Source organism: Globicephala melas, chromosome X, assembly GCF_963455315.2.
Source record: "Globicephala melas chromosome X, mGloMel1.2, whole genome shotgun sequence".
NCBI lineage: Eukaryota > Metazoa > Chordata > Mammalia > Artiodactyla > Delphinidae > Globicephala > Globicephala melas.
In genome coordinates this window covers 91,690,707-91,702,870 of record NC_083335.1, presented here as the reverse complement: position 1 = coordinate 91,702,870, position 12,164 = coordinate 91,690,707, and the positions used below count along the sequence as shown (strand labels likewise).

The 12,164-nt window shown below is 48.7% G+C and overlaps 1 non-coding gene across 1 annotated transcript; it reads right to left on the bottom strand.

Annotated features, from left to right (window-relative positions):
* Positions 1 to 488: 488 nt before the first annotated feature.
* Positions 489 to 561, bottom strand: TRNAG-CCC (transfer RNA glycine (anticodon CCC)). Its single transcript has one exon. It is a non-coding gene; the product is annotated as a tRNA-Gly (tRNA).
* Between the last annotated feature and the right edge of the window lie 11,603 nt (positions 562 to 12,164).

The following is a 12,164-nucleotide window of genomic DNA, read 5'->3' as shown; positions in this document are numbered from 1 at the left end:
TTTCTGTGCCTTCCTGTTCTGCAGGGTGTGGGAAGCTAGTGTGCCGAGTGTGAATTGGATTCTAGCCGTTTGATACTCTTGTGGGTTACTTGGAGGGTGGGAGTGAGGCTGAGACGACGTTCCATTGACAAGCATGGTCGTAGGGCAAGTAAGTTCCTGCAGTAGTTTTCCAGTGCCCAACACTAACCCCATGCGTGTCAGTTGGCAGTTGTGGCAACAGCATACGAGTCTTCCTGACCCCTGGATCACAGCCAAAGCATCATGCTCTTGAAACCACCAGTCCCTATACAGCCTTCAACCTTTCTGGCTGAGGTCAAGGTAGAGTAGCTCCCCTGGCAGGCCAGTCGTTCTGTGGTATCATTCTGAGAGTCAGTCCTGGAGGGCCAGCCCAAAGCCTGAACCTCCCATTCTTTTTTTTTTTTTTTTTTTTGCTGGGCCAAGTCTTAGTTGCGGCACACGGGCTCTTAGTTGCAGCATGGGGCATCTAGTTCCCTGACCAGGGATCGAACCCGGGCCGCCTGCATTGGGAGTGCAGAGTCTTAACCACTGGACCACCAGGGAAGTCCCGATCCTCCCATTCTTACAACAATTTTGCAAATACCCAATACCCTGAATTAAATCCCTTTCTGCTTAAAACGGCTGGAGTGATTTCTTTTCCTGCAACTGAACCGTAAGTGTTCGTGATACGTGACGATCAGGCCAGTGGATGTTTTGGAATTTGATCATGCCATCATGTGAAGGTTTGGTGGTACCTGATGGAGGCCTTCTATGTAAATGGGGCTTTGGCGGTTATTCCCATCTGCCCCGCTTTCGCCCTGCTCCCTTACGCTGGGCCTCAAACCCAGCTGGACCTCTGCTGCTGCTGGGCAATGCTTTATTTCTGTCCTTTCCCTTTTGTAGCTACTGGAAAACTTTTTTCTCTTGTCTATCCGCCTACCTGATTGCAGCAGACTCTAAGGCTCTCCACCCAAGGCATTTCCCCCCACCTGTTCCCTGCTAACAGAATCCAATTTTGTTTGGGCATTAGGCAAAGATCTCTTAATTTTAGGTAATATGTTTTATGATGGGTTTGTGACACAGTCTTGGCTAATAAGGGGAAGTCTCCTGGGAAGCTTCTGAAGAGAATGTTTCTTCCTGACAAGAGACGAGAGTGAAAGAGTTTTCTCATTGCCTGACTGTCTGTGACTCTCTCTCCTAAAATAAACACTTGATGCCTGGAGCTACGGCAGACATGTTGACACTACAAGGTAGCAAGCATGGGGAGAAAAAGTCAATAACTGAGGATGGCAGGGCAGAGTGGCTGATAGAACCGGTACCTCCATACAATCAATGAACCATGGACACACCTTGAAACTGCCCACCTCCAGACTTCTGCTTGCTAAGCAGTAAAGGCCTTTGGGATATAAGCCACTATTAGTTGGATTTGGGGGTACTTGAAGCCAAAATCCTTCCTAACTGATACCTCCAGCCCATTCCTGATAACTCTCAGCAGATGCCCTTGCCTTTGAGTTTACAGAGAAAATGAAGTCCCCTTCCGGCCCACCCCCACCCCCTGACATACAAGATTTCTTCCCCTGCTCTTGTCTCATAGCCAAGGGCCTCTTATCTGATCTGAGGCTAATCTCTCCCTTGTGTTCCGGACACCAGCTCCTCTGCAGGCACCTGGGCAGTCATCTTTCTCTCCTGCATCTTCCATCTCCTGCTCTCCCGTGGCCCCTTTCCAACTGTGGACTTGAGTAAGTACCCAAGGCTGTGTGTACCGGACTGGGTGGACACGTCTCATCCTAACCACCAGGTAACTGCTTCTCAAGGGCCCCTTCCTGGTCCCCTGGGTGAGGCCCCGGAGGTGGGCTTGGAACTGTTCTCTGACCCCAGAGTGAGCGGCTGCCCAGCTCTGGGGATGGTCTGTGGGGTGCTCAGGCCAATGCCTGCTTTCTACTGCAAGGCGCTTTTTTTCCTTCTGCCTTTTCTCCTGATGTTTATTGAGAGCATATTTTCTTTATCTTTAAGGCTTTTACAGCTTTGTATTTTTGCCTCTGTTGTTATGATTTATGCTACTTTTACTGGCTCTTTACCCTCAGCACATAAACATGTTTAAGTTTTCCACAGCTTAAAAAAATAAAATAAAAAACCCTTCCTTGACCCCGCATTCTCATCGAGTTTCAGCGTCCTCTCTCTCTCTCTCTCTCTCTCTCTCCCCCCGCCCCGTTCTCTTCGTCGTGAGCTCTTTGGGAATCCTCTGCACGCACGGTGTTTCTTCACATCCCACTCAATCCTTAACTCTCATCTCCAAGACAGGAAACTCAGCCCAGCCTTGCTTAGCACAATGGGGGTTTTATTGGCAGGATGCTAGGAATCTTGCACGACTGTGGGAAGAAAAGAAGGAAAGGGATGCAGCTGGGCCACCAGATCCCCTGGGACATTTTTCTGTGGCCCTCACACTCTCTCTCCTCCCAGCTTCTTTTGGAATGATGTCATTCTTTCCTCCACGTTATGCCCAACTGCTCCAGACCCTTCTACCCCACGGCTCCCTTTAACTCCAGTTTGAAAATCTCAGGGAAGGATTCTGATTGGTCCAACCTGAGTCAGGTATCTTCCCATGGATCAATCAGCCGTGGCCCCAGGAGGCAGAGTCCCATAGCTGAGACAAAACCTCAGAGGAGGGGGATTGTGAGCTAGCTTCTCAGCTGGCTTCTCCCTTACCAGCAGCATTTGCTTGAAACTCCTCTCATGCACCTCTTGGTGCCCCACCCACGTGGTACAGGCCTTACGTCTTCATCCCACTGCTGACATCCCGCTTCATGCCTGAAGCCATGAGCTCTGCTCTGCCCGTATATGAAACAGGTCAGCAATGCTGAGAGATTATGGTACCTCTGGCTGGCTCAACCATGACCGTCGGGTGTAGAACCAGCCCAGCTTCCTCGAGAGGGCAAATGTGGGGGCCATAGAGATGTGCCCCCAGGTCCCCTTCAGGGAGGGACTTGTGGCCCCGTTGTCAGCAGAAAACCACCTCTCCCCAAAGGCACTTCCTGGGGTAGCCGGCATCCAATGATTGGTTATTTCATCCACCGTGGGACAACTCTGACAGGCTCTACACACGCTTCCGCATCTCCCATAGGGTCTGTCCAGGTTTGCCAGACCAGCTTTGCAGTTCAAGCCCTCCCCCGTCCCAGTCCCGCTTTCTCCCCCTCCTTTCACCGATGGCGGTCCTAGGAACTATCTCACATGCCAAACTCCATTTCGGTTTCTGCCTCCAGAGAACCTAACCTGTGATAGATACCCCTGAGCTATGTGTCTCACACCATCTCCCAGGGGTCCTTGTGGGATTGAGCACCAGTTGCCCACAGTGGGAACCAGCTTGGTGACGTTCCCTTTATTGGCCACCTTCCCTTCCCCATCCCACTTCCCCACTGCCCATAGTCTCTAAATCTCCTAAAATCTACTTGCTCTCAAGTCCTTGTCTCAGGGACAACCCACACTCAGACACCAGGATTATTGTGAAGTTTTTGCTAAACACAAGAATCCCAGCCTTTATCTGCAGCATGTATCACCGTGACCATGAGCTCTTCTTGAAGTGCTTTTCTCCCTCAGCTTGCTGGGTTTCTTGCCCCCTTGCCGCCCGCTGCTTTGCCCACCCTTCTTCCTCTGGCCACCCCAGAATTACAGCTTGGCTTCCTCCTAACACCCAACACATCCCAAGGGAATTCAGACAGTCCCCTGAAGTCGACCATCACTACACAGGGATGACCCACCCTGTCTGTCTCCTGCCCAGATCTCTCTCTCGAGCTCTGGACTCAGATATCCGACTGCCTCCAGACCATCTCCACGTGGCTGTCCCACAAGTGCTTCAAATCAACATGGCAGAAGTAAATTCATCACCTTTTTAAAAGCCAGCTTCCCCTCCTTACATTCCCCTTTTCATCAAAAAACATCACTGTTTTTTTGTCCCCAAAGCCAGCTATCTGGGAGTCACCCAACCTCCTACCCATCTTCCCACTGCCCCATTAGCACTTGTCCTGGTGCCAACCAACCTCCCACCTTCAGTCAGTCTCCCCATTCCCAGGCTCTGCCCTCCATTAGCATGTGACCTCGAATAACTCATCAAATCTCTCTTAGCCTCAGTTTCTACATCTGTAAAATGGGCTATTGATACTAGTACCTATTTTTTTAGAGTTGCTGCGAGGTTTAAAAGGTATTGCACGTACAAAATGCTTAGAAAAGTATATGGCACATAGTAAATACTCGACGAGTGTTAGCTTTTTATTATTGTTTTTGTTTATCCTTCTAAAGGCCTCATCAGTTTTCATCTTGTACTGTAGCCACTTACATGCCATCTTGAAATACCCTATCGGTTTGCGAGATTCTTGGGGGCAGTGCTATATCTTATTCATCTATCTATCTGTCTATGACCAATTTCCCTCTCCTCCTACTTCCTGTCAGCCACACTTCCCCTCATATCTGGTAGCGTTGGAGCAGCTAGGGGAATTTATTCTTATATCCAGCTAAGAGGAAGTTGAGTGGGGGGATGTATTTAATTTGGGTTCAGTGGGATATTTTGTGTGTACAGTCGATCTTTGAACAACATGAGTTTGAACTGCAAGGATCCACTTATACACAGATTCTTTTCATGCTCCTACATTTGCTATCTGAGGTTGGTTGAATCTGCACATGTGGAATCCACAGATAGGGAGGGCCGACTCTGGGACTAGAGCATACATGGATTTTAATATCCTCTGCTGGCCTTGGAACCAATCCTCAGAGAATGCCTTGGGCCGGCTGTATTTTTAAGATATCACTAGCCATCCCAGTGTAAGAATAGCTTCCAGAGACAGTCTCACCACTCGCTGGATTGACTCCCCAGGTGATGTAACATGAAGACTCAGGCCCAGAGGTTGTATCTCAATGTAAACGTGTCCTATGGTACGCAGAACCAGAAGCATACAGGTAGTGGCGGAGAAACAAGGTTCAAAAGGCATGGAATCAGAAGCTACTCTGTGGAAAACTCTTCCAATCATCAGACGAAAAATTCTAAGCAGGGGCAAGTTCTTACTTATCCCTAGATAAAAGAAATTCTCTCCTGTCGGGAAAATATTCAGCAAGGCAATGGATACAATGACGAATGTACCATATATTCCTTTTTCCTTTCTCATGGAATATATGCGGAAGAGAATTTATCAGAATTCTTGCAGGGGACAACCCTATAGCAGTACAACAAGCAGCGAGTAGGTCTTTGTGTGAAGTCGCATGTTTTATCCACCCCAGTGATTTGGCCCACATCTTAGAGTATCTGATGCCTCTTGTTCTGATGAAGCCTGGCAATTCCAGATGAAACGTCAGGCAAAATTGCCGCTGACACAGCAAAATACCCTAAAGAAACGTATTTATCAATGAGTCAATTTTTATCCCAGAAGAGTAATTCGATTACATAATTATGGAGCCCAATACAACGTAGTGGCAATTTAAGAAGGCATTTGAATTGTTCTTGTGTGTCCTAAATTTCAGATTAACTTTATGTATTTTTTCAGAATTATTGATCAAACCCCAAATCGATCAACAAGTATGCAGCCCCAAACTGTCAGATAAAAAGTACTACAGGGCTTCCCTGGTGGCGCAGTGGTTGAGAGTCCGCCTGCCGATGCGGGGGACACGGGTTCGTGCCCCGGTCCGGGAAGATCCCACATGCCGCGGAGCGGCTGGGCCCGTGAGCCATGGCCGCTGAGCCTGCGCGTCCGGAGCCTGTGCTCCGCAGCGGGAGAGGCCGCAACAGTGAGAGGCCCGCGTACCGCAAAGCAAAAAAAAAAAAAAAGAACTACAGAGGTGTATTAGGCAGTTAATAAAAATGTTATGTTACACTGTCTGGGTTTTGTGAGGTTTAGGTGGTAGTCTACTCTTTAAAATGCAGAATTTCCTGTGATTTCTTGTCATACCTAATTTTGTACCTGTCATCTTATATACTTTTACTTAAAGAGGGATCCCAGGATTGTGAGTGTCAGGCCTCACAAAGCCTGGGTCATCTTCTGGTTTCACCCCACGACCTTACACATGTGTGTACCATCACCCCTGTTCTGGTACCCACCACACACCACGGGCATTTCCACAGCCAGGCATGCTGGGAGGTATCTTTTGACAGAGGGAAGAACGAGCCAAGTAAAAAGGGCTTTGGTTCTATCATGTAATAGAGCTGGGACTTGAAAACCACAGAGGTGAAACGGTGGGGCAAATTCAATCAGCCAACTCCCACTTTGGGGACTGAGGCACGGGAATGTTTGGCAAATAGAAAAAGGGGCGGGGCGGGGGGGGGAGAGACCCAGAAGAGGCTGCAGTTCTGGGCTTGACCACAAGATGGAGGTAAAAGAGTGGTCCCTCCATTCAGTCAAAAACTCATTAAGAGCTAATCAAGGTAAAGTGGGTCTTTCGTGTTCCCTACCTGTGCCTTCTCACCTTTGCCAAGCCTCACTGAACTTACTATTTTTCCATTCTTTTTGGTTAAAGTCGTCACAAATCTGCGTTTTTGTTTGTTAACTCAACTGTAGCCTGCACATCGTCTTCTAGACATCTTCCCCTGCTTCTTATGGTTAAGGATTATGTTCTTATTAACTGTTATTAGAAGAATTTTCTGACTCAGAAGTTTCAGGACTTAAAGCTATAGTCTTAGTTCAATAATTGCCTGATTATTTGCTGCTATGCTTGGAACTTTCATTACCTGGCTTCTAATTTGCATGCACTTCTCCACACCCCCAAGTCGGGGCTCTGAACAGAGCGCTATCTGCAACACCAGCCCTCATTCCCGTCTGTCTGAGAGAGATATGGTTCCATCTATTTTTTACTGGGGCCCTGTGAAGGCTGAATGACTCCTATGTTAACCATAAAAAAACCCGGAGGAACTTGCCTAAGAAAGACAATGATAGAAATAGAGTCAGGCTTCCTGGATCCAATTCTGCATTTTCCAAGCTGGCGGTGGCCGCTATCAGCCCCTTCCCCTGTAAGATTTTGGCAGTCCTCTAGCCCTTTAGGCCAACACCATTAGCTCAGAACACATCACACAGAAAGCATGGGACAGTGACCAGAATTCACCACCTTCTTGATTTCTTTTGAGAGCTTTGCCGTTGCTGAGGGCTCTTGACCCAAACGTGTACTTGGCGTATTGGTGAGGGCTCTTGCTGGAAAACGATGCTAACGATGAGAGGGTGAAGAGTACAACTGAAGAGCCGCCATGCTGTCATCCTGAGTGCCCAGATGTGTGCGCTTCTCCAGTAGTTGAGGCTACAGTGTTTGTCTTTGATGAGTCGTAAGCTTTCCTTATAGTGATGACGCTGCTGGCTGAGATTGGAGATGACATCTGTGTGAGAGGACACAGCAGATCTGACTGGCCCAGCGCCACAGCAGCTCTCGGCGGCACCTTTAGTAAATCCTCTCGTTCCTTGACTGCCCCAGGATTGACAGATCCCGTGGGACAACAGGCGCTTTTTCAAAGCAGGTGGAGGGAGCAGGATCAGAAACATCCTGGCAGGTTTCCCCTGCAAAGTGCCTTTCTGGCTCTAGATCGTGGTGGTTCTGTTTTGCCTCGTAGAAGTAGCCCGCTCTGGACAGCAGCTTGGTTCTCTGGTTGGGCAGAACAGGTGAACCAGCTCTAGACAAGGAATTAGGGGACCTATGTTCAGATGCCAGCTGTGTGACTGCGGCATCCCCCTTCAGGAATGAAGGACTTCTTCCTCCCAGCTGAGAGAGCCCCTCCAGCCAAGGCCACACTTTTCCCAGGTAGCCTAGCTCCAATGACTGATTGCCAAGGGGGCACGAAGGCTCAGCCCTCTCGCCCCACCTTGAGAAGGCGCCAAGTCTCATTCTATCTTTCAAACCCCCTGTAGAGTCGCCTAAGGCTTCCCTGAAGCCTGCATCGCAGCTCAATTTCTCCGTCTGGCTGCTCTTGCCTTCTCCCCTCCCTTCCTCAGGGCTAGATCCCAAGGGCTCTCCCTAGTAAACCTCTTGCACATTAAACTCCATCTCTGAGTCCTCCTCGTGGGGAACCCAGCATGAGGCAGTGACTTTGGGGAAGGCAAACACCCTTTCTGTACTGTGTTAGGAGATTATCCGAAAACCCCGGAGCTATGTTCAGTGCCACTCCCAGGGTTCCCTTGGTGGTCATTTTCGCAGCTGCCCGCTACAGCTCCCACCAGCTCTTGGCAACTAGACCCACCAAAGAACCCAAAGTTTCAGAAGCCTGAGAACCCGAGCACATATGGAAGCGGCAGCTCATCGAGGCAGGTTAGCGGGCAATGCTGGGATCCTGTAGCTCTCAGCCCCAATTCAAAAAGCGCTGCTGGGCTTCCCTGGTGGCCCAGTGGTTGAGAGTCCGCCTGCCGATGCAGGGGACGCGGGTTCGTGCCCCGGTCCGGGAAGATCCCACATGCCGCGGAGCGGCTGGGCCTGTGAGCCATGGCCGCTGAGCCTGCGCGTCCGGAGCCTGTGCTCTGCAACGGGAGAGGCCACGGCGGTGAGAGGCCCGCGTACCGCAAAAAAAAAAAAAAAAAAAAGCGCTGCTATATGATATAACTAAGGGATAATTTCCCCATTCAGTCCCTCCAACCTGGAGACAGGCCTGGGAGGTTCTCCACTCTCATTGGAGGTTGTCCATGTTGACCTTTGCTCTCTTTCTTCCTCTAGGGCGCCCTGCCCAATAGAAATCAAATTCAAGTTACATCGGGAATCTTCCATTTTCTAGGAGCCACACACACAAAAGGAAAAAGAAACAGACAAAACTGATTGCAGTCATATACTTTACTTAAGCCAATATATCCAAAAGATCATTTCAACATATAATCAATCCAAAAATAATTATTGAGGTATTTTCGGTCCTTCTTGTTCATACTGAAGTCTTTGAACTTTGGTGCCTGTGTGACATAGCAGCTCTCAGTTTGGACCGGTCACATTGTAAGCATCCGGTAGCCACGGTGGTGACAGTATTGGTCACAGATTATAAGTGACGGGGGTTGCAGAAGAAGGCGGATGAGGATCTGGGATTTCGAAACTGAGCGCTTCTGCTTCTAAGGCTGATGAGTTTCTGAACTCGAAGGTTCTTACCGGCCTTCACTTCTTATTGCTCCATAAATTAGGGATCATGCTATATCTGCCTCCTAATGTAGGGGTGAGACTTTATTTAACAAGCTAGCATCCCTAAAGCACCTGGCATGCCTGTACATTATTCAGAAACAATGGGCTTCTTATGGCCCCCTCAACCTCCACCTGCAATTAGCAATACCAGCCAGGACGGACACTCGTGTTTGAAAGCAATAATACGTAAGACATCTTTATTTTGAGTTTCATTTGTGCACCTCATACAAAGTTTTGACCAGTTTTCTAATCCCAATCAGGAAAAGAAGCATTTGGAGAGAGGTAAAATGTAAAACGTTTAATTAGCTGCCAAGGATTGAAACTCTTGATTCAGAGCCCGAAATGGCTAATAAGGTTTTATTGTTGCTATTACTTAGAGGTTTTATAGAACTATAGGCTTGCAGAGAGCTTTTCAACCACTTGAGAGAATCTAAGTTTGTTAACAGTGAGATGAAAAAACGTTCTATTCATCAGGAGAGACAACATACATAATATCTTAAGTATTTAAGAATTACGACCCTGCTATGAGAACTCCTGAAATTACTTCTACGTGGGTGCAAGAGATTCTCGTTAGAGGTACAGGACATTAATGCAGATACCAGTGTTATTACCCTGCTGAGTCTGCAAGGGTGAACTTTTGCAAGTCAGGAAATAGAGATGTTTCTAGAACAAACATTAGCTGGCTCTAGTTACACATAGGGAGTTTTTTGCCCACGCGTGATTTTTGAACATTTTTCTAAAGGAGCTCTTAAGGTTTTATGGGTGATTATATTATAAAATCGTACATAGTTCCAATATGGCCTAATTTATGACTGCTCTAAGTCACCAAAATCTCCCAGGATTCCACTGTTGAGGCTGCTGCAATTGGAGACAAATTTGCACCAATTCCTCTATAAACATTATCAGTGGGGCAGCCTGGGCTGGAAAGTATGTGAAAAATGGATCTCCCCGTCCTGTGTGTACCGAAGGCAAATTCAGGCCCTCTAGACTTTTGACTATATCAGTGAGCTTCTTCTACAGCAACGCCACCTAACAACTCAAAGCTCAGTACTTAATGCAACCAGATGGCTGGCTAGGTAGCTCTGCTGATCTCAGCCGGACTCACTCATGGCTAGCTGGAGGCTGATCGCGGCTGGCTGGCCTCAGTTCCTCTCCACTCCACATGTTTCTCATGGTCCAGCAGGCTAGCTCGGGCATATTGTCATGGAGATGACACATACCCGAGAGAGCAAGCTCCAATGGATGGGCCATTTTGAGCCTCTGTGACATGCCTGCTAACAGCCCATTGGCCTAAGCCAGTCACATGGCTGAGCCCAGCACCCAGAGATGGGGTAGATCCAGCCACCCACTGTGGGAAGGCACGGCAAAGTCACATGGCCAAGGGCCTGGAGGAAAGGAGGGGTGAGGATTGTGGCCGCGTGAGCTACCACAGGTGAGAATGGATTCGAATCGTTTTCTTGGAAAGAGAAGGCCAAAACAGTAAATGCCGTCAATGTATACCTCCATTTTGAGAGGAAAGGTTTTCAACTGGCAATACCAAGCTATGCCAACCTACCCCCCATCCCCACCTCTTGGAACAGTCCTAGGCCAGAGGCCATGGGAAATTTTTGACTAAGCTCTAACGGGTAACTTGCTTTTCAAGTGTACTTCTTCCTAGAGGACACATAGGTGAGTAGCCCTCAGCACCCCGTGCCTGTTTCCTTATGGTTACTTGCACTTCCGGCCCCAAGCACTGTGCAGAATTCCACGTCAGAACGCAAGAGAACAGGAGTTACAGGCCCCTGCGGCCCCGCGTTGACCAGGTTTGGGTGGTCGCCACACATGCTGAGGAGAGACCCTGCTCTCTGCCATTAGGCGGGGCGTCAGCTGGCCCCGTGCCAGGCTAGCGTTCATGCCCATCTGTCAGGGTGGCACCTGGCCCTCTTCTAGAAACAGATGGTTTCAATTGATCTTTCCTTGCCAGTCTTTCCTGCATGAACACTCCAAACGTGCCCTGCTTTATCCTGGAACTTAATGGGATCCTCACATGCTCTAGTTTCCTGTATCGTTTCCCTGGGAGCCAAATTGTTTTTCTTTTTTTCAATCTCTTTTTTTTTCCTTTAGTTTTTACTTTTCTGCAATAGTAGGATTATAAATGGATTTGTATATACAGAGGGGAAAATCAATAACCTGTATTTTCTGGGACAAAATGTAACCTCGCAGCAAAGCACCGACAATTATAAAAAACTCATTTGTTTTTCCATTTCACTGATCTTGACATAGACAGCTCACCTCGTATTCCTAGGCCGAACTGACTTTGGCGTCCCTGGATGTCAGAGGCTTGGCCTGACAAAACCTTTTGACATGAGGCAGAAAATATGCAGGCGCATACCCGCCACACCCTCAGGCTGACAATTTAGTGGCCCAAGGACAACAAGAGATTTAAATTTTATTTTGTTTTTAAAGGAAAGGCGTGAGTTAGGGCAGCTAAATATTACAGATCTTCCAAAGGCAAGATTGCACCTTGGCCCTGAGGCTCTAGGGAGGCCCTGGGAGGGGACACTTGCCCCTGGTGACCTGGCCCAAGGGCAGCAGGGAACTTCCCCCAGTGCTTTGGCCTTCTGATCTCGCCTGCAACCCAGCCCGCAGACGTTTAGCCTTAGCCAGTGGAGCTGCCCAGCCACACCCAGCAATGTACAAATCACAGCCGTGGTCGGGTGCTTCTCCTGCCACATGCCTGAGATGCCACCATTTGGGTTAAATAAAAGGGGGCGGAAGGCCTTATAAGCAAACGCTTCAATATGCATGGAACAGCTGTAGTCAATAGAAGTAGAGTGCAAGCCACAGAGATAACTCAAAATCTTCCAGTACAGCGATCCCCAACCTTTTTGGTACCAGTTTAGTGGAAGACAATTTTTCCACGGAAGGGACAGGGTGGTGGGGTGTTTCAGGCGATAATGCGAGCGATGGGGAGCGGCTGTAGATACAGATGAAGCTTCGCTCGCTCACCTGCCGCTCACCTCCTGCTGTGTGGCCTGATTCCTAACAGGCCATTACCGGTCTGCGGCCCAGGGGTT